This window comes from Grammomys surdaster, unplaced genomic scaffold (genome assembly GCF_004785775.1).
Source record: "Grammomys surdaster isolate TR1022 unplaced genomic scaffold, NIH_TR_1.0 126391, whole genome shotgun sequence".
Classification (NCBI taxonomy): domain Eukaryota; kingdom Metazoa; phylum Chordata; class Mammalia; order Rodentia; family Muridae; genus Grammomys; species Grammomys surdaster.
Genome location: NW_021621185.1, coordinates 8180868 through 8201687, shown reverse-complemented (window position 1 = coordinate 8201687; position 20820 = coordinate 8180868). Strand labels below are relative to the sequence as shown.

Sequence of the window (20820 nt, the reverse complement as noted above, 5' to 3'; positions counted from 1 at the left end):
TGCAAGCCTATAAAACCAGGCCCAATTTTATTATGGTAATCACACAAACTGCAACTTCAACAGTCAAACAGCAGTCACCCCAAAGCCAAAACCAGGACCTCCACACTCAACCAACATGGAAACAAACATGAAACCCCCAAGCCCCTAAACAAACGACAAGCAGCCCTCTGGGTGAGCTGTGTCTAATGACAGGCATGATGTCCTCTTGGCACATCAGGGACCTCACTTAGAAACCTGATTACAGAAGCCAAAGTTTCCAACTTTCTGAAAATGCACAGAAGAGAGGCGAATGCTCAGGGTGCAGAGAGCTGAGTGGCAGCCTGGACGGTTTCTTCCCAGTGCCCACCAGACCAGGGCTCTCTCTGAGTCTGCATCTGGGGAAGAACACAGCACCTAGGGTATTTCCACTGTGTCCCACTATCACAAACACAACAAACCAAGCCTGTGGCTTTCTGCCAGAGGAACAATAGCTTGTGAAGGAACTTCTCAATGCAAAGTCAGAGAGTAACAGAAACAAGAAAGAAGTAGGGGAAGAGCAGGAAGGAAGGATGGGTGTCATCTCAGAGTCCTTGTGCCCTGGGAAGGATGAACCAAGAACCACATCCTCTGCTCTGAATCCAAGCGTCCACAGTTGGGGCAGCTTCGAGGACCGGGACACAGCACAGCAGCTTCACACTCTCAGGTGCTTCGTGTGTGTGTCTCACTGGGAGACAACAGTCTGCTGGTGCATCACGCCATGTAGTGGTACTGATTTGGACTGTCTTTGTCTCGTTCCATATGGTCTCTGTCTATAAGTGACTCAATTCTCTTTTTCAAATCTCCAGGCTTCACTGGAAATTTCAGTCGATTGTATAATTCAGAAACTAGAAGATTATGACCAAATGTCTTCCTCATTTTCATTATTCTGACTATAGCAGCGTCGATTTGGTACTGTCTATCCTGGAATAATCTCTGTGGTGCTAACCTGTTCTTCAACAGTTTCCTTCGTCTGGATTTGATTGATCTTTATTCTGAACAGCTTGTGTTTGAAGTCTCCATTGAAGATGAACTTATCCCCGTCTTCCACCTCCTTTCCTTTGGGACTTTTAATCTTACCACAGGCAAGAGACTACAGTGTTCTTCGCAACTCGCTGTCCTCTATGCCGGTGGCCATCTTTATGTCTTCGAAGCTGAATCCATCCCCCTCATTGAACATGAGCAGCACCAGCGTCTGGAAGAGCGACACCTGGAATTCCTTCTTCCCCTCCTTAAAGTCTGCCTTCAACACGGCATGTCCCAGCGTTGTCTGCCATTGCTGCTTCCAGCCACTGTGCTTGCCCAGGTAGAACGTCTTGAATACTTCCTGAAGTCTGACCATCTTTGGAGGGAGGTGCACTTTCATGGGTGTGTATGTGGGCCAGTAGCCCACGGTGAGTATGTTCACCATGAGGTCAATGGGGCCTGGTGCACTTTGGTTCTGCATATGCTGCTTGAAGTGAACCATGATGTCTTTGGAAAGCTCCATGTCCTTGAACATGCCCTCCAGCTTGCTGGTTAACGCAGCTCCACACTCTGCGTACATGAAGGAAGGGTGAGAGAGAGCTGGCATGACGCCCGCCCTGGGACCGGCCCGCCCTGAGCTCACCGTGCTTGAGCTTGGACAGCATGGACTTCTCGGCATCCACCGACACACTCTTCCGCACCAGCAGCCTTTTTGCTAAGTCTTTCTTGTAAAATGCTTCAAAGACATCTTTACCTGTGCAAACAGGAAAACTAAGACCTGAGATGTCTGGTTTACATGCTACACTCCAGGGGCAAGAAGCAATTTAATAAAAGTCGCTGTTTAACTAGATCCAGGGATATAGTCACTGAATTCTATATCCACATAGTCACGTTTTCTGGAAATGAATTCAATATGACATGTATGTCTTAGGTATTGTCCAAGAAGATTTAGTTTTGCTGGAGAAGCAAAAAGGATCTCATTATGAGTTAGTCCCATGACATGGACTCAGGATGGTTTTAAACACAGGTACCTTTAGTGTTGGAATAGGGTTATAGGGGATAAAATTCATAACTTGAACTGATGTGACCCAAAGTTAAACCTGCGGAACAGAAAATGAGATAAAGTTGTACTAGGAAAACAAAATCCTTGTTTTAGTTGTATAAAACGGAGAACCTTTTATTTTATTATAGAAAAGGAATGTTAAAATACACTACAAGTTGTCAAATTTACACACGTCAAATTCAAGCATTGTTAAGTTTAGTGAGAATAGAGTGAAGATGCATTCAGCAGGATTCAATGTAGAGTTCCATTTCATTTCCTGGAAACATAGCTATCCCATGGATACAGCAGACTATGTTAGCCAGAATCAATGTGTTAATTGCAGTCAATAGGTCTCTATTATAAACTTGCCATTTTATATGTATTTCATACTTTATGAAATACTTTATTTTATGCTGTGTCATAGAATTGCTACAAATATAGTCAGGAAGTCAACATTTTCTGTGACATGATATGTACTACTGTGGGTTTGATTACAAAGTACCTTCTTTAAATAGGTCCTAGATGCAGATATATATTGCTTTTCAAAAATATGGATTTTTTTCCACTAAGAGAAGATTTATTGACGGTGTCAGTGTTATGTGGATTTCTGCCTGTATTATTCATTTCCAGCAGTGCATGACTGTCCATGAGCAGTGCACATACAACAGTCACAACACTGAGCAGTTCTTATCCTGAGAGGTTTGCACATTAATGCAGATGTGCACTTTAACTATGTTCATTTTTATAAGGGGGAGCTAGTATTTTGAAATGTATATAAATTGAATCAATATAACTATACTAGGAAAATAATTCTGGTTTTTATGCACTGTAAAAGTAATTTGGCCTTTTATTTGTATTCTTTTGGAATAAGAATAATACTACAAGCAAGGAGGAGATAGTATCAATAGATATAATGATATCTAACTATCAGGAAATAATAACCGTAGTTTGATGAAGTAAGAGACTATGGGTAAAGTTTAGTTGAAGGCTAAACTTCACGAGCTATAAATAATAGTTCACATTTATGTTGAGACTTTTTTCTTTGTTATTCTTCTCTGCAGTGGGATGTAAGCCACAGTTCAGTTTTGTTTGAAGTTCTGTTTCTCGTATGCACTCCCTGTACACAGTAAACAGGATTTTACTTTGAGTGGATGGACAAATTCTTTCTTCAACTTTGAGTTAATAGCTTCCAAATGCAAAATAAAATGGACACATAGCTTTGTAAGTTACTAGGTATTCACAAGTCTAAATCTGAGAACAGGAGAGAGTTCCCAAGACTCAATTTATTTCAGAAAATGTTGAAATGTAATTTCATACAACTGATAGAGATAAAAATGTGAGAATCTTAATAGTGGATTGGAGAGACTTCAAATTACCACTACTTGTTGAAATTCAAAATACTTGGAACCAGAAGTAGTGAAGACTTCATATTCTGAATATTTTCATAAGCATAATGAGATATCTTGGGGATGAGATTGACATCCAAACTTCATGTTCATTTATGTTTTGCATAAGTCTTATACTCATAGGCTTCAGGAACTTACACACTATTTTTAGTGTACATGTCCTTTGCCAGATGTGGTCAGGAGTGAAATATTCTATCTGTGGCATTGCATTAGGATTCACAGAGTTTCAGATCTTGGCTTCAGGATTTTAGATTTTTAGATTACACATGTTCAGTCTATGTTGGGTTGTTTTTCAGTCTACTGTAGAAAGCCACGGCTTGTGCTGACAGCATTCGCCATTACAAGATGGCGCTGGCATCCGGTGCTCCTCCAAGTAAACATGTAAACCGCGCATGTGCTGTGGTGACAGCATTCGCCATTACAAGATGGCGCTGGCATCCGGTGCTCCTCCAAGTAAACAAGTAAACCGCGCATGTGCTATGGTAAAAGCACACTAAGTCACAGCCCATCCCGGGGCGTTTTGGCGGGTAACGAGTAAGCAGCCAATCAGAAGTGAACATGCCACTCCAAGGGTATATAAACAGTGCCTTTTCCGGGCCCGGGGTCTTCCTCCTTTTCATTGGAATAAACGTTTGCTGCGGAAGGATCCTGGTGTCCATGTGTGTTCTTGCTGGCGAGACAATTACACGCGGGTCACAGCTGGTGCCGAAACCCAGGAAATTCACCAACGCCGGTGCCAAGGAGACCCTCCACTCGCGGAGTGGATTCAGAACTGCAGGACAAAGGTAAGCTCTGAGAGGCATGTTTGGCCTTGATCTATTTCGTCTCCCTCTCCAGGCGGCACTCGTTCTCTTCCTTCTGGTTTTACAGGATGAGAAAAGCCGCTTGACTGTAGCGGCGGGCCAGGGAGTGCTAGACGAATTACAGGGCAACATGTCAGAAACAGAGCAGGATAAGCACTTAAGAGCTCAGAAGAAAAAGGGAGCTCAGAAAGAAGGCATGCCTAAGGAAACAGACCCTTCCAAAGATGTTCAGTCCACGGAAGTGAGAGGTAAGGGAAAAGACGCCCTTGGGAGAGACGAAGGGAAAAGAAGCCTCAGAAAGAAACCTCTTTATCCAGTAAAGGAACTGGAGGCCTCGGGGCTGGGTGGCTCTGAGTCGGAGGAGCTAACTTCCTCCGAGTCGGAGGACTTAGACGAAGAGACAGATGAGGAGGAAAGATACCAGAAAGGAAAGAACAGGGTTAGAAAGAATTGGAAAACTAAGAAAACAGGGTATTGAGGTGCTACAATAGCTGCCTGCTACATCTCCAATGAATGAGATGAAAAGTTACATCTTGAATATGAGAGAGAGAGAAAGGGTTTTAGAAAAACTGTTGTCCTCTCTCTGAGCTGTGTCAACAAAAAGGAATGAAAAGGATATTTCAGAGCTCATCTAGAAAAAGAAAGAAATTCGGGAGACGTCCTGAATTTCTCTTTATTTAGCTCCTAGATGTCCTTCTTTGTTGTCTGTCCTTGGTGTGCCAATGTCCACGTGTGTCAATTGTTTGTTTTTTGTTTCGTTGTCTAAGTGTATGTTCTATGTTGCATGTTCAAAAGACAAAAATGGTTACATATCCAACTCTTGGGCTAGTTTAACTTTGTTTTAAAGGCAGTCTTAATATACACAGCAGAGGCTGATAAGCTACCCTGCACCTGTAGCTAAGAGTTGAGCTGAGCTGAAAAAGCCTTTCCAGGAATTGAGGTTGACATAAGCTGCTTTTAAAAGAGACCAGTAGCTTTTGGGGTTTTATAAGGAAGCTAAGAGTTGTTTTGTCCTAGAAAAATCTCTGTGACAAGGTGCTTTTCTCTTGAAATTACAGCTAGAAAAAGCAACAAATTTTATTTGATCTAAAAATAAGATATGTAGCCATTTCATTTTGTTTCTAATTGGTTTTAAAAGTATAAAAATGTTCTACATGTCTTGGTTATAGATTATTGGCTTAAATTATTGGGTGTGATTAGAAATTTACAACTTTGGTAACAGAAAGTTGGTGTAAAACTAACTCAGTGTTATAGTCATTCAGAAACCAGAAACCAGTATCTCTTCAATGAGATAGTAAAAGCTGCTTCACACACTCATATATAAGAATTGACAGCAAAACTTTGTAACATAAAGGTAATCTACTTGGTGTTGATTTTAGAAAAAATAGATTGTTTACATTGCTTCTGGTTTTGCTTCTCAAAATTAATGGTTATACTCTAATGATACAAAAGAAATTTAAAAATTTAGTTAAACTGCCAGTATTCCATTGGCTACAGTTGGCAGTTCAATTGTGAGTTTGGAATTCTTTGACTCATCCATGTTTATGGTTGAGAAGAGGATAGAGGAGAGTTGCCTATTTTGTCAGGAGGAGATTACTTGATTTGGAGCTCAGTTTGGAGTAACACTAGTAAAAATCACAGTGCCATGATGAATGCTCAGACAGGTGATGCAGACTGGGATCTTAACATGCCTGTAGGAGAAGGTCAGTGTGCTGCTAATCAGGTTGAACTGCCTACACAGCTCTCAGACCATACAAGCAAAGACAGACTTAGATACATTCATCTTTGCGATGAAATTGCACCCTCATACAATCAGGGTCTGGCCATAGCTTGCACAGAACCGTAAAGATAAAAGATGTTTTAGATGTGGAAATTTAGATAGTTTTTAAAAATGACTGTCCCAGGAACAAAGGCTTGAGCAACAGTCAGGTGACCAAGGTTACATGACAAACTTGTCCTTGGTGCAGGAAGGATAATCTTTGGGCCAGGCCTCAGGATATAGGCCAAGATTAAAAACATTTACATTTAAATTAAGGCTATATACAGAGTGGGCAAGGCAGGAGCTTGTATTTCAGACATTCCTTTTGTTCTGACCTGCCTCTAGAAGGGTGTTTTCTAGAATTTGTTTATTGCCTTGTTTGTCCCTTAGGGAGGTGTCAGCCTCAGACTCAAAAGAAATTCAAAACAGCTTATGGGCCAGGAGTTAGAGATAATGATTATGCTGGAGGAATTAAAAGTGTGCCTGTTTCCCTCCATGGCATTATAGCTGTGCCTGTTAACAAAAGAATTGCTCTAGAGTAAGAGAAGACAAGATTGGCTTTTATCTGATACTTCACTCAGCTAAAAGGAGTTGGTTATTCAATTAATCCAAAAGCAAAGTTCAAATTTAAGATTTATGTAACTAATGGGACATTACAGCCTGTCTTTCCTACTTCAGTTGCCATTCTAGTAAATACATATAGAATTATTATAGATTTAAAAGATTGTTTTTATTGTTCCTTTACATCCTGGTAAAGGTGGTGAGGTTTAAATTCAGTGAATTTACTAGTGATTTTTGAGAGCCGATGAAGCGATATCATTAAAAAAAGGTTTGTCTCAGAATTATTAATGGCATTAAAAATTTGTTGTTGCTTTAATACAAAAGTTAAACATTTAAATCTCTCAGTGTATATTTTCATTTTCTTGAATTTTCCCCTGCTTCAGCACAAATAATTAAATTATGTGCTGTAACCACTGTTTGAAATGATGAAAAATCAAGCTTTCAATTGGTACACTCATAGCCAGTATATGGCTCATGGTTTGTAACTACTTAAAATTGTTGCCTTTTTAGACATTGCTAATTCTCAAATTTTACAGTTATTTACACGAACACAGTTTAATTTAACCAGCTTACACTTCTCAAAAGTTTGGACAATTTTGTTGCCAAATGGAGGTGACCAATCTGACGGGTCTCCCTTATAACCCTCAAGGACAAGGCATAGAACGGGCTCATCGCACTCTTAAATCTTATCTAATAAAACAAAAAGGGGGAGTCGAGGAGGCTCTACCCTCAGTGCCATGAGTCACCGTTTCTATAACACTTTTTACCCTTAATTTTTTAAATCTGGGCAGTCAAGGACACACGGCAGCTGACCGTCATTGCTTAGAGCCGGATAGGCCAAAAGAGATGGTCAAATGGAAGGATGTCTTGACTGGACAATGGAAAGGCCCGGATCCTATTTTAATAAGATCCAGGGGAGCGGTTTGTGTTTTTCCGCAGGAAGAAGACAATCCATTTTGGCTACCAGAGCGACTGACGCGACGACTCGTGGCATCTGAAGATGACCCCCCAAAAGACTCATATGCAGATCCTTATTTGGATCCTCCAGCTTTGGGTTCCTAGTATTTTTGTTTATTTTATCAAATTCCACCTTTAAGAATTGTACCAATGAAACCTGCTGGATGTCCCAGTGTTGGAGTTCTGAAAGATTCACTCGTGCCATGGTTGCCAGAGTCCCGCGATGGGTTCCTGTCCCCATGGAGACTCCTTCCACTTTGTCATTATTTAGGCAAAAAAGAGATTTTGGTATGACTGCAGCCATTGCTGCCACTGCCGCTGGGATTGCTATGTCAACTGCCCTCAACCAATTGTCAGCCACGGTGGCGGAGGCTGTTAACCTTCAAACCTCAGCCAGCTCCCAACTAAAAGGCGGGCTAATGATCCTTAATCAACGCCTTGATTTAGTGGGAGAGAGATTGGATATCCTCTTTCAATTAGCCCAATTGGGATGTGAGAGAAAACTGGGTGCACTTTGCATCACCAGTGTACAGTATGAAAATTTTACCCGAGCAGCTAACTTGTCCAGACGTTTGTCTCAATATCTTGCAGGAAATTGGTCAGAAAACTTCGATGAGACACTCAAAAAATTGAGAGCGGCTGTGGTGGCCATCAACTCGACGCACATGGATCTGTCCCTGACTGAGGGACTCTCCTCCTGGATCTCTTTAGCTTTCTCTTTCTTTAAAAAGTGGGTGGGAGTAGGCCTGTTTGGTACGCCCTATGTTGCGGATTAGTGTTCATGCTATGGTTGGTCTGCAAACTCAGAGCTCAACAAAAACGTGACAAGGTCGTTATTACCCAAGCACTTACAGCCCTAGAACAAGGCTCATCTCCTGAAATTTGGTTATCCATGATTAAAGAACTAGTCAGTAGACAGATTCCTCAGCCGTTGCACCCCAAGGGATTTGCCCATTGCACTGGGTCGGTGAGGAGTCTTGGCCTGGCTGGTCCTTGTCTGTGTAGCTGTGGTACCTGAATTTGAGGCAAACAGCCCTTGCACCCCTGGGAGATGGCTCCATTGCACAGGGACGGGTGTTTGCATCTCTCTCTGTTTCCCCTAGCCCTTGCACCCAGAGGACTTGTTTCCATTGCACCTGGTAGGGTAAGGGAGACTGTCTTAAACTATCAGTCCTTGATCGCTTATTCCCCAAAGATGGAATTTGCTTGATCGGGCTTGAGTTTGAGTCATGATTGGTACCGTGCTAGATAGGCTAAGGGCAGTTCCATCTTAATAAAATAAAAAGGGGGAGATGTGGAAAGCCGCGGCTTGTGCTGACAGCATTCGCCATTACAAAATGGCGCTGGCATCCGGTGCTCCTCCAAGTAAACAAGTAAACCGCTCATGTGCTATGGTAAAAGCACGCTAAGTCACAGCCCATCCCGGGGCGTTTTGGCGGGTAACGAGTAAGCAGCCAATCAGAAGTGAACATGCCGCTCCAAGGGTATATAAACAGTGCCTTTTCCGGGCCCGGGGTCTTCCTCCTTTTCATTGGAATAAACGTTTGCTGCAGAAGGATCCTGGTGTCCATGTGTGTTCTTGCTGGCGAGACAATTACATGAGAGTCACAGTCTACCAGTGCTATCTCTAGTGGATGCTGTTGTATCCTAACCAAACTGACAAAGTCAGTCTCTTCTCTCCCTCTGGGAATGCCACCAGATATTATTTAATTCAATCTTTAATTGGTACAAACAGCACTATAGAGAAAGGACACATGAAAAGGAATACACCTAGTTGTTGTGAATGATGTAACACAATTGTTTGGTCATACAAGAAATCATAAGTGTCATGCAGTTTCTGCATCATCAGCTGAACTGAGCACAGGAAAAAGTCTTCTTCACAAAGGATGGCTGACCTCTCTCTCTCTCTCTCTCTCTCTCTCTCTCTCTCTCTCTCTCTCTCTCTCCAAATTAGACAGATATAGTGTATGTGTGTGTATGCATATTTGGAGGCCAAAGATCAATGCTGAAGTCTTCCTCTATCATTCTCCTTTCCCTCTCTTTCTCTATTTTTCCTTCCTTCTTTTCCTCTCCTCCCCCTTCTTCTCCTCTTCCTCTCTTTCTCTCCTTCTCCTCTTCCTCTGTTTTGAGACTAGGTCTCACTCTGGGCTGGCCTAAGACTCACCAATATCAGTCTGCTCTGCCCTCCAGTGTTGAGATTGAAATTGTGGGCTATCCTGTCTGCTTCTCCACCTCTAGCTTGTATCTTGTGCTAACATCTTTATTGAACCAGGGACTCTCTAATTAAGCTGAACTCTCTGCCTCTAACACACAGTCTTAGTGTTACAGACAGACACCAATGGACCTAGGATCCAAATTAAGGTCCTCACATTTACACAGCAATGACTTTGACCACTTAGACTTCTCTCCAGTTTTGAAAAATTGGTCATCTTTAGTCAATAATGAAAAAAATTCTTCAAAGGCTACTGTTAAAATTATCTGTGAACTTTTCAGTTTATAAAGCCTTTCCATGACCGAAAATACAGGAATAGCATTTTGTAATAAGGAGAGACAAAGTCTGTGATTTCACCTCCATAAACAAAGCCAATTTCTTCTGGAGAAGAATGGTGGTGGCTGAGATTTGCATTTTATTGCTTTTATTTTTTTCTGTAATGTTGAATGTCTCTTTCACAAAAATAATTGCTACTATATTTTGTTTTATCAGTTTGCATCTTATGATCTATGAAGAATGCTTTTTAGAGTTATTTTTAAATCATTAAGTTCTATAAATATTAGATTCCTTTTCCTTTCCAGAATGTACAAACCTCATCATTTTCAAACATTATTATTAACACCACAAATTGCCTAAAGGCATAGTTAACCAAATCTATCACCTCTGGCTTTTACACTCATACCTTCTTCTCTTCCACAGTAATCTCTGCGCCTTCAGAGGAGGCAAATGTAATAAAGATGTCATTTTTAAAACTGAGTATTCCCCAGTCTCTTATTCTGTGAACCTTGACCAATTGTGTATCTCTGTGTTAATCCTCATCTAATGCAAGAAGAAACTTACGTAGAATATCCCAAAGGAGGATAAGCCTCATTGAATGTCAGAATTACTGTCTATAAACATCCTAAGAAAGCTTCTCTATGTCAATAAAATGTGATTAAAGAGAAATGGAAAATTTACCAAATATTTAATTTCAAAAGAAATATGAATTTCAAAATTAAATGGTTTCTCATATTGGCTTATTGATTCATTGCTTTTACTTCTATGTAATGTGATGCCTCTGACCAAGAGGGCAGCAGTACATTGTATTTTTCTTTAAGTCTCCTATTTCTTGATTTTGATTGAGAAATAGTCTTCTACCCATTGAGGAATATTAGACACATAGTAATACATGAGTTTCTAACAATACTTGTGAAAGAACTAAACGAGCTATAGATATTATTAGTAAATTATTATCAGCAATTATTGCCAAAGAATAAAACAAACAATAAATGAGTAAATTATTTTCCGTAATTATATAATAGTCACTTACAGTCTTTTGAATATAAATAATATAAATATTCTTTTAAGAGTTAATTAAATTTAGTGACAAATTTGTACAAATTTGTTTGGTTTCAACACCGGAACAAGAGATGATGTGCATATTTTACACAGCAAAGCAGACCGGGCTTCTAGGTTCTTCCAGCATCCCTCAGTACTTGCCTGGCACACCCTGTACCTAACCCTGAGCTTTCCAGCCCAGGGCCTGGGCTGCCTTTCCCCCAGAACCTCTTCCCTATATAGTTCAGATGTTTTGTTCGCTCTCTCTCTTCTTCTCTTCTGTACCTGGATTCTCACTCACCTTTCCTGTCTTTCTCGCTCATCCCCACTCCAATGGCTACTCCCCTGACCTCAATCCTTGAGTCCAGCTAACTAACCAAAGAGCAGGTTTCCAATAAACCTGCCTTTAACGTATTCTAATCTGGGTTGAATTCGTTTCTTTCTAAACACATCAAAATTGATCACACAATCTATATTTGACTCTCTTTTCTTTTCTCTTCTCTTCTTTTCTTTTCTTTCTTTTCTTTTCTCTCTTTCCTTTTTTCCTCTTTTTTCTTTTTTTCTATTTTTATTGGATGTTTTATTTACATTTCATATGTTATCCCCTTACCCCATCTCCCCCCCCCCCAGGAACCCTCATCCCATCCCCCTCCTCCTGCTTCTCTGTGAATGTGCCCCTAACTATCCCCCCACTCCCACCTCCCCACCCTCAAATTCCCACCCACTGGGGCATCCAGTCTTTATGATACCAAGGATCTCTTCTCCCACCTATGCCCAATAGGGCCATCCTCCCCTATATATACAGCTGGAGCCATGGATCTCTCCCTAAGTGCTCCCAGGCTGGTGGTTTAGACCCTGGGAGCTCTGGTTGGTTGGTATTGTTGCTCTCCTCATGGGGCTGTGAACTCTAAGCAGATATTCAATGTTCTGTTGGTTTGACCTCAGTAATTATATGTCTTTTTATTCTACTACTGTGAACATGAGTTTCAACCATCTTGTCCACATAAAATGCAGACTATTAATTATTCTTATCAGAAATATTGACTTACTGTGGTAGCAAATATCAGAAGAATGTGGAAAAGGTGAAAATCAAGTCCCAAAAGGTAGCAATCCAGGGGAGAAAAAAAAAGAACTCATGTAGTTTAGAAATCTTTCTTTCTTACCATACAGAGTGATCTAACAATACTACTTTCTGCTTCACAGTTTATTCCTACTGTAATCTCTAAAATAAATTCTGATCTGAAGCAAATAGTTTAAAGCTATCTCTTTGAAGTCTCTAGTAGTTGGTTCTAGTTCTCACCTCTTGATCAGCTGCCCAGAAAACAATGTAAAGAGACCAGGTTTCCAATAGGACTGGCGTATATATTGGTTCAAATTCTAATACTCACTTTGGTCTCCATTCTGTTTAGACAGGCTCCTACTCAGTCACCTGGTAAACTGCAGAGTAGACCTTCAGTATTTTCAACCTTTGTCGTATGCTTCTTTAGCACATGAGTTCCTGCATGCCTACAATGCAGCACAGCATACTGAAACTGAAAAGTCATTGAAAAAGCCTTAATTTAAAAAGTAAATATAAAAGTAGATGTTCCTAGTGGACTATTAAAGTGTGACTTAAATACTGCTGTCATTTAATTGTACTTTTTCTTCTTACTATGATAATTAGTGGAATATTTTCTGCACTTTCTTTACCTAGACTATGCCCTTGGACCATGATATGTTTCTTCCCTTTTCGTTTATGCTTCTTTGTGTGCGACATTATGTTCTGTATCAGAAGAAAGCCCTCTTGCACAGAATATGTGGGAATGAGAGGTGGTCACCCTCCAGAACACCACTGCCATCAGAAGAGAGAGACTAGTATTCTTTGTTAAATCAGAGAACCCCAGGAGCTGTCTAGCATGCTTTAGGCTGTTAGAAAAAAGCATTTATCCTGTAGAAATACAGACTTGGGAGACTGTTTTTGAAGTTCTCTCTGCCTTACTTTCCAGAGTCATCTTCTTTTTCATTGTGAAAATGTGTCTTGTCTGCTTTTTCAGAGGTTATGGTGACAGGGGCTGGAGCTTGAAATGTTTCCTTCCAAAGGAAGATGCGAAATAGAGTCCAAAAAGTATTAGCCATAGCAGTGAGTATATTATGTATTAAAAGAGTTTTTATTCTCTTAAAATTACTTTCCAATCACATAACACAAGATACATGTGATTTCAATTGAAAACAAAAACCTATATTCTATTGGGCAAATAATTATTTTCAAAATTAACGATTTATGTATTCCATTTAAAGGTTCAGTATGTAGCAGTTTAAAGTGGTCTACACTTCTTGTGCTATTTGTAGGTGGTATTTCAATAGAATTGATTTCTTTCCCTTGATATTCTCTTAGTTTTGACTGTCAGGTGTTTGTATATCAAGAGAAATAAGAGGTAACATCATATCATCAAATGTCTGGAAAAACCTTCACTCTGGCTGGAGTTTTAAAAGTTCTATATAATGTTATAGAAAAGATGATTAGAAGGTCAAGGCTCTGAGCAAAACTGCCTAGGGACTGCCCGCTTGTTGGCACGGTGGTTATTTTAGCTTCCTGTCAGTCGAGTTCCTTATCTACTAAATGCCCTCAGTTTTTGTCTGTAAAATACAGAAAAGTCCTTGAGAAAATGCATTATGTGTTACAGTACAAAGTAGGCTTATCACTGAGAAGGGTATGTTAAAGGGCTCATCTTCTATCTTTTGTGCTCATAAAACCAATATGTGATCCTGGAAATGTCTATGCTGCCAGGGCTGTAAAGACAGATGTATATAGCACATCAACTGTTTTACTGAGTAAATGTGGTGTGCCAGAGTTCAGTTACTAAGGAAGAAGAGTGAGGCTCTCTGATTCATTAAATCTGTGGATATAAATCCCTCTGCAGCCAAAGAAAGTGATTGTTCAGATGGAAAAATGAAAACATGCTTAGGGCCATGCTTCTGTTTAACGAAACTGAGGCAAGTCTCAGTATTCCAGAGGAAGATCAGGAAAAAAAAAAGACAAAAGTGAAAGTGCATTTGTTTAACAGATTTGTCTGATTCATATGAATCATTGAATATGACTATGAGTAGTGAATGACCTATGTAAAAGATCATTTTAAATACAATTCTACAATGGTTGGTAACTGTCTATAACGGTGGGTAGAGTTATCCAGGCACAGTAATCAATCATCAGGCAAGTGACGCAGAGATCAAGGTGTGCAAGAGGAGGGTGGGAACTTGAAATTATGATGGATAAAGTCACTTGCATTAATCACCAAGCCTAAATATAGTGGCATATGCATATAAGGAAACAGTAATAAAACTCGTTACTCCATACTCAAACTTAAATGTACAAGGGTGTGTACATGCATGTGTGCATGTGCGTGCGTGTGTGTGTGTGTGTGTGTGTGTGTGTGTGTGTAAAAGTGGGGAGTTAGTTTCGGATAAGTCAGCCTGAGCATCAATTATCTACATAATTATCATGATGAAGAAGAGAATGGCTATAGGTTGTGTGTGCCTGGGAAGTGTTCTCTCTGTTTATGTTTCCAGGGCTAAGCAATAGGACCATTCCTAGAGTATGAAAATTGTGGCAGAAATTTATGTAAATGGTACAGCATAGCAATGTACATTATTCTGCAATATATGATATAAACAACAAATAGCATTACTGAATATTAGCAAAACTAATAAAATTTTGATATATGAAAATTGTTCAGAAAATGTCACTGATAAAGAAAGTATAAATTCTGATAGTACAGTTCAGCATATCTGTATTAACAATGTTCTAAATCTAGAGTAAATTACCCTGTGAGGAATAAATCCAAGGGGCAAGACTAAAGGGAAAGAGACCATTATCCATAAAGAATTCAAAATAATAATTAATGCAAGCTTATGTTTGATACCAAAATATACCTGCATTATAAATCTATAAAAACTTAAAAAGATAATTCAAAATTTACATAAAACAAATGTTTTTGTTGATTGCTTTTTATATTTAATTAGTTTGACAGCAATGTACTATAATGAAATATTAACTGCAGTGTCAGAAACCTGACACTGTGCTTCATGCTTCTCCAGCTTTCTGTCTACAAGGTGGGAACATCACGGAGAGTGAACAGTAACCATGGACAGTGTCGTCCAGTTAGAATTTCTCTGTGCTAGTATCCATCATTTAACTCTAAATAGACATTTGTGTCTATTAAGGAAACACTACCAGATCAAAGGCCATGTCATATTCTTGTAATTAAATGCCAATATTGATTGATTGATTCATACATTAAAATCATATGACCTCTTAAATCAAAATGTAAATATTTATTAAATCAGTAACAATAAAACTGGATGAGAGTATTTAAAATATTGCTCTCATTCACAATGTAAAATTTAGTATTTGTCTTTTTACAAACCATTTGATGTAATAATTTTCTTTCTTCATGTGTAAGGTAAGATATCTATTATTTTTAACAGCATTTTTTAAAGATTTATTGTTACTTTGTATATGTGAGTACACTATTGCTGTTCCTGTCTTCAGACACACCAGAAGAAGGCATGGGATCTCTTTACAGATGGTTGTGAGCCACTGTGTGATTGCTGGGAATTGAACTCAGGGCCTCTGGAAAAGCACTCTTAACTGCTAAGCCATCTCTCCGGCTATTATTAACATTTATCTCATTCAAATTCTGATCAACATAACATAGTATTATATAGAGCTAAATTTTCCAAATAGAAAACTAAATAATGAAAGAGCATGAAATGACTAAAATTGATAGTTATAAAGAAAACAAAGAAAACAATTCAAAAGCCCATTTAAATGAGACAAGATTAACAAAGTACAACTTGTTATATGAAAGTCATAGCAAATAGCATTAAGTGATAAACAACACTGAGAATAACTCTTTGTGATAACATTGTTAAATGAAAAATAAATATCCAAGAATAGAACTTTCATAAAATCACAACTCTGTAAGGCTCACGTTTAATAAAGCCACAAATAAAATATGTGCTCTTTAGGAACTTGTATAAATCTCTCTCTCTCTCTCTCTCTCTCTCTCTCTCTCTCTCTCTCTCACACACACACACACACACACACACACACACATACACACACATGCATAAACACACACACATACATACAACCACATGTGTGAGTACCTTTTTAATGTGTCTATAGAGTTTATACATATTATATACACATTCAGTAAGGAAATGATAAAACCAGGAATATGAATTATTGTTACCTCAAGTAAGATAAGACAGAGAGGAAATGTATGAGACAGAAATTAGTCTCTCTCAGTGCCTAATTTTGTGAGAGGATAGTACTAAATTGTAACGTGTTTTAGATTTAGAAGTAAGTAAATACGGAATAACTAGTATCTTGAATGAATAATTCAAGACAAGTGATGCTTGTCCTAAACCAAATATTTTGACTCTTATATTTATTCCTACAGGCCAAGAGTGAGAAAAAATTACACATATTGAAAATGCAAGTATTGTTAAAATTATTTGTACAAAACTAGATTTTAATAAGCATTTGTTATCTTACTGTGCTAAATGTTCTTTTCTTCTGTTTTTCTAGATCATATTAATATACTGTGGACAAATGTTTAGAACTCATTAAAAATTAGTATCTAGAAAAATGGGTCTGTACATGAATGAACTTGTATAAACATGAAGAATAAACTAAAATTGACTAGCCTTTGAGAAAACTCTTGATCATTCTTTGTAGCCAGCAGACATATAGAAAGCCAACCTTAAACTTGCATTGGATAGGCACTAGAGAGAGTACATGTCAGATCCAAATAATGATGAAATCTTATCTTTCCTAATAAAGAAGTTGTTTGGCATTGACCCAGGAAATAAAACAGTTGGGTTTTAAATAGTAAAGTCATATGACCGAGTGCTATGCTCATCTGTTATTTCTGCTGAAGCTGTATACAGGAAGTACTGATTGCACATACATACAGTTGATGATTTGAGACAGTAGGAACACGGTATGACTCATCATAGAAGCAAATTGATTGGACCCTTGGATGACACCATTCATGCAAAATGACTCCACTGCATGCTCACCTACCAACACTCCTGGATGATCAAATAGAATTAGAAAAACTTTCTACCAAATTAAGTTTTAAAAATATTTGGCCAGTCATCTGTTGAGGGACATCTGGGTTGTTTCCAGCTTCGGGTTATTGTAAATAAGGCTGCTATAAACATAGTGAAGCATGTGTCCTTGGTGTATGTTGGAACATCTTTTGGGTATATGCCCAGGAGTGGTATAACTGCTTCTTCAGGTAGAACTATTTTCAATTTTCTCAGGAACAACAACCAGATTTATTTCCAAAGTGGTTTTACCAGCATGCCATCCCACCAGCAGTGGAGGAGTGTCCCTCTTTCTCCACACCCTCACCAGATTCTTCTGTCTTCTGCAGTTTTTTCATCTTAGCCATTCTTATTGGCGTGAGGTGGTATCTCAGGGTCATTTTGATTTGCATTTCCCTGATGACCAAGGATATTGAACACTTCTTTAAAGTTCTTCTCGGCCATTCAAGATTCCTCAGTTGAGAATTCTCTGTTTAGCTCTGTATTCCATTTTTAATAGGGTTATTTGGTTCTCTGGATTCTAACCTCTTGAATTCTTTGTATATTTTGGGTATTAGCCATCTATCAGATACAGAAATCATGGTACATTTACACAATGGACTATTCAGTTTTTAAAATGAAATTCGCAGGCAAATGGATGGAACTAGAAAATATCATCCTGAGTGAGATAATCCAGACACAGTAGAACACATATGATAAGTGTGATAAGTGGGTATTAGCCTCAATCTCATAATGCCCATGATACAACCCACAGACTATATGGAGCTTAGTAAGAAGGAAGACCAAGATGTGGGCGTTTCAGTCCTGCATTAAGGGGGGAACATGATGATTGTGGGAGGTGGAGGGAGAGGGGGAACTGGGAGGGAGAGAGGAGAGGGAAGAAATAAGGGGGGCAGTATCGGGTACTGGAGAGGACAGGAGTGAGGTCAGGAAATCGAAAAAAATATGTAGGGGGGGGAGGAAGAACTGGGGATAGCCACTGGAAGGTCCAAGAAGCCAGAGAAATGAGAGGCTCTCAGGACCCAGCAGGGATGATTTTAGCCTAAATGTGCAGCGAAGGGGAGATAGAACATGTAGATACCATCTCCAGTAGATAGGCATGGCCCCAGCTTGAAGGATGGAACCACCCATCCATCTCAAAATTTTTAACCCAGAAATGTTCCTGTCCAAATGAAGAACAGGGGCAAAAAATGGAGCAGAGACTGAAGGAAGGGCCATCCGTGGACTGCCCCACTAGGGATCCATCTATCTGCAGACACCAAACCCTACACTGTTGCCGTTGCCAAGAGGCGCTTGAGGAAGGAACCTGGTGTGGCTGCTCCTTGGGAGATTCAGCTAGCAACTGGCCAATACAGATGTGGATGCTTGGAGTCAAAGATCAGACTGAGCTCAGGGACCACAGTGGGAGAGCTGCCGGAAGGACTGGAGGAGCTAAGAGGGATTGCAACCCTATAGAAAGAAAAACCACCTAGTGCTCCCAGGGACTAGACTACCAATCAAGGAGTATACAGGGAGGGATCCATGGCTCCAGATACATATGTAGCAGAGGATGGCCTTGTCTGACATCAGTAGGTGAGTAGGCCGTTGGTCCTGTGGAGGTTTGATGCCCTAGCATAGGAGCAGTGGGGTGGGAGAGGGTGGATTAGTGGGGAGCACCCTCATAGAGGCAAAGGGGAGGGAGGAAAGGGTGGATGTGGGAATGGGGGTTGTGGAGGGGTAGTCAGAAAGTGGGATATCATTAAAATATATTTGGCCTAAACTCTTTAATCTATGAAAATTGTAGGATACGTTCCATGATTTTATAGCTTCAAATTTGAAGCATAACATCATAAGAAACAGAGAAATGGCAATCTCTATTATGCTTAAAGAATATAAGCTAAATCAGATGAACAATACACTTTACAAAATTCTATCATATGCATTTTTCTGTAATCCATTGTTTATAGTCTAGCATGTCATCTATAATTCATATAGGGCCTATATGTATATGTGTATGTTCATGTATATGTTCATGTATACGTGCATGTATATGTTCATGTGCATGTACATGTATATTTATTTAAAAGCACTGGTGTTGTGGGCCGTCAGCCACAGTCGACCAGGTTCACCTGAAAGAGAGGCTGGGAAGGGACAGGAGGGAGGGAAGAGATGAAGCCAGGACAAAGGTTTCTGATTGAGGCTCAATGCTTTAATGTTCAGCTTTCAATTTAAAGGGGATAACCCACCCCACCCCCAGAGTTCCTTCTTGCTTCAGCTGGGGGTGAGTGGAAACCATCCTGCTGGAGGTGAGAGGAATCCATAGGTAATTGCAGGCCAGAGATGTCTCAAAGCAAGCTCAGCAGGCAGTCTATTCTTCTCAGCTCCTGTACCAGGCTACAGGCAGCCAAAAAGGCGCCAAAACCAAAGCAAGCACTGCCTCTGCCAAGGGCAGGAAATGCCCAGGCCATACCTCCAGAGTCCTATTGTTTGGTCTATTGTGGTAAACAAGGTCTCATCTCTTAGGCCTGCTCAAGGCTGGGGGAAGGGCACACACTGGGTTTCACAGTGTAGTTTTCTAACCTTGTTTGACCAGTAAAACAAAAAAAGTCTTGACAATATCCAATAACATAGAAAATTCATCTGCTTTAAGGGTGCTAAGTAACTTTTTCTCTAAATGGATACATGGAAACACACACACACACACACACACATGCGCGCGCACACACGCACAATGTGTCCTTTTGCTGCCTCAGAATCCCACCTGACAAGATTACAGTTGTGCATCACAATGTCCAATTCCACCTGTTTTTTGTATTTTATTAATTGATTATTCATAAATTCTTATCAGTCAGATTTTATAATAAAAGTTTTGTGTTTACATTGCTTTAAAGTATTTTAAGGCTCTTCTTGTCAACAAGAGACACAAAATCTGTGTTAAGCTGGAACACAACCTAGGGCTTGAAACAAAAGTTGCTGTGTTTGAATCATCACATTAGAAAAATTATATAAATTTTTGAACTTCATTTTCCTAACATGTGATTAGAAAGAAAAAGACAAACAATCAAGCCCAAAGAGTTCTTTTGAAAACACACAAATATCTATAACTTAAAACTTTTTATTCTTGTTTTTATATTAGGTTAGTGAACAGCCAAATCTGTCCCCAGATCACCATGTAACATTCTGTTTACTTAGAAACACTGAATAAAAGTTGTTTGTTTTTGTTATTGTTGTTGTTACTCTTTTTTTCAGGGAGAGAGAGAGAGACAGAGACAGAGAGAGACAGAGAGAGACAGAGAGGGAGGGAGGGAGGGAGGGAGGGAGGGAGAGAGAGAGAGAGAGAGAGAGAGAGAGAGAGAGAGAGAGAGAGAGAGGACTCATTTAGACTTAGGTACTGAGATGAGGCACAGTACATGTTTTCTTCCAACAGTCAAACCAGATATATCTAGGTGTCTGTATCCACATTGATATAAATACATGCAGAATGTTGTGGGCTTGAAGATTTATTGCGTTATAAAGGGAAAAAAACATGACACAAGTAGATTTTGACATTGGAATACAACTTCACTTCTGTTTCAAAATGTTTCAAAATAGAAATAGTTTTTGAAACTTTAAAACACTCAACTAATTTGTGTTTATGTAAAAAAAAACAAACAAATAAGTAGAAAGCCCAACAGAAACAAGAAAAAGTACACATATCCTTATCTCAC

At 39.5% G+C, this 20820-nt stretch overlaps 1 pseudogene; it reads right to left on the bottom strand.

The window, feature by feature from the left end:
* Positions 1-729: 729 nt before the first annotated feature.
* Positions 730-11361, bottom strand: LOC114614467 (annotated as a pseudogene).
* Positions 11362-20820: the final 9459 nt, after the last annotated feature.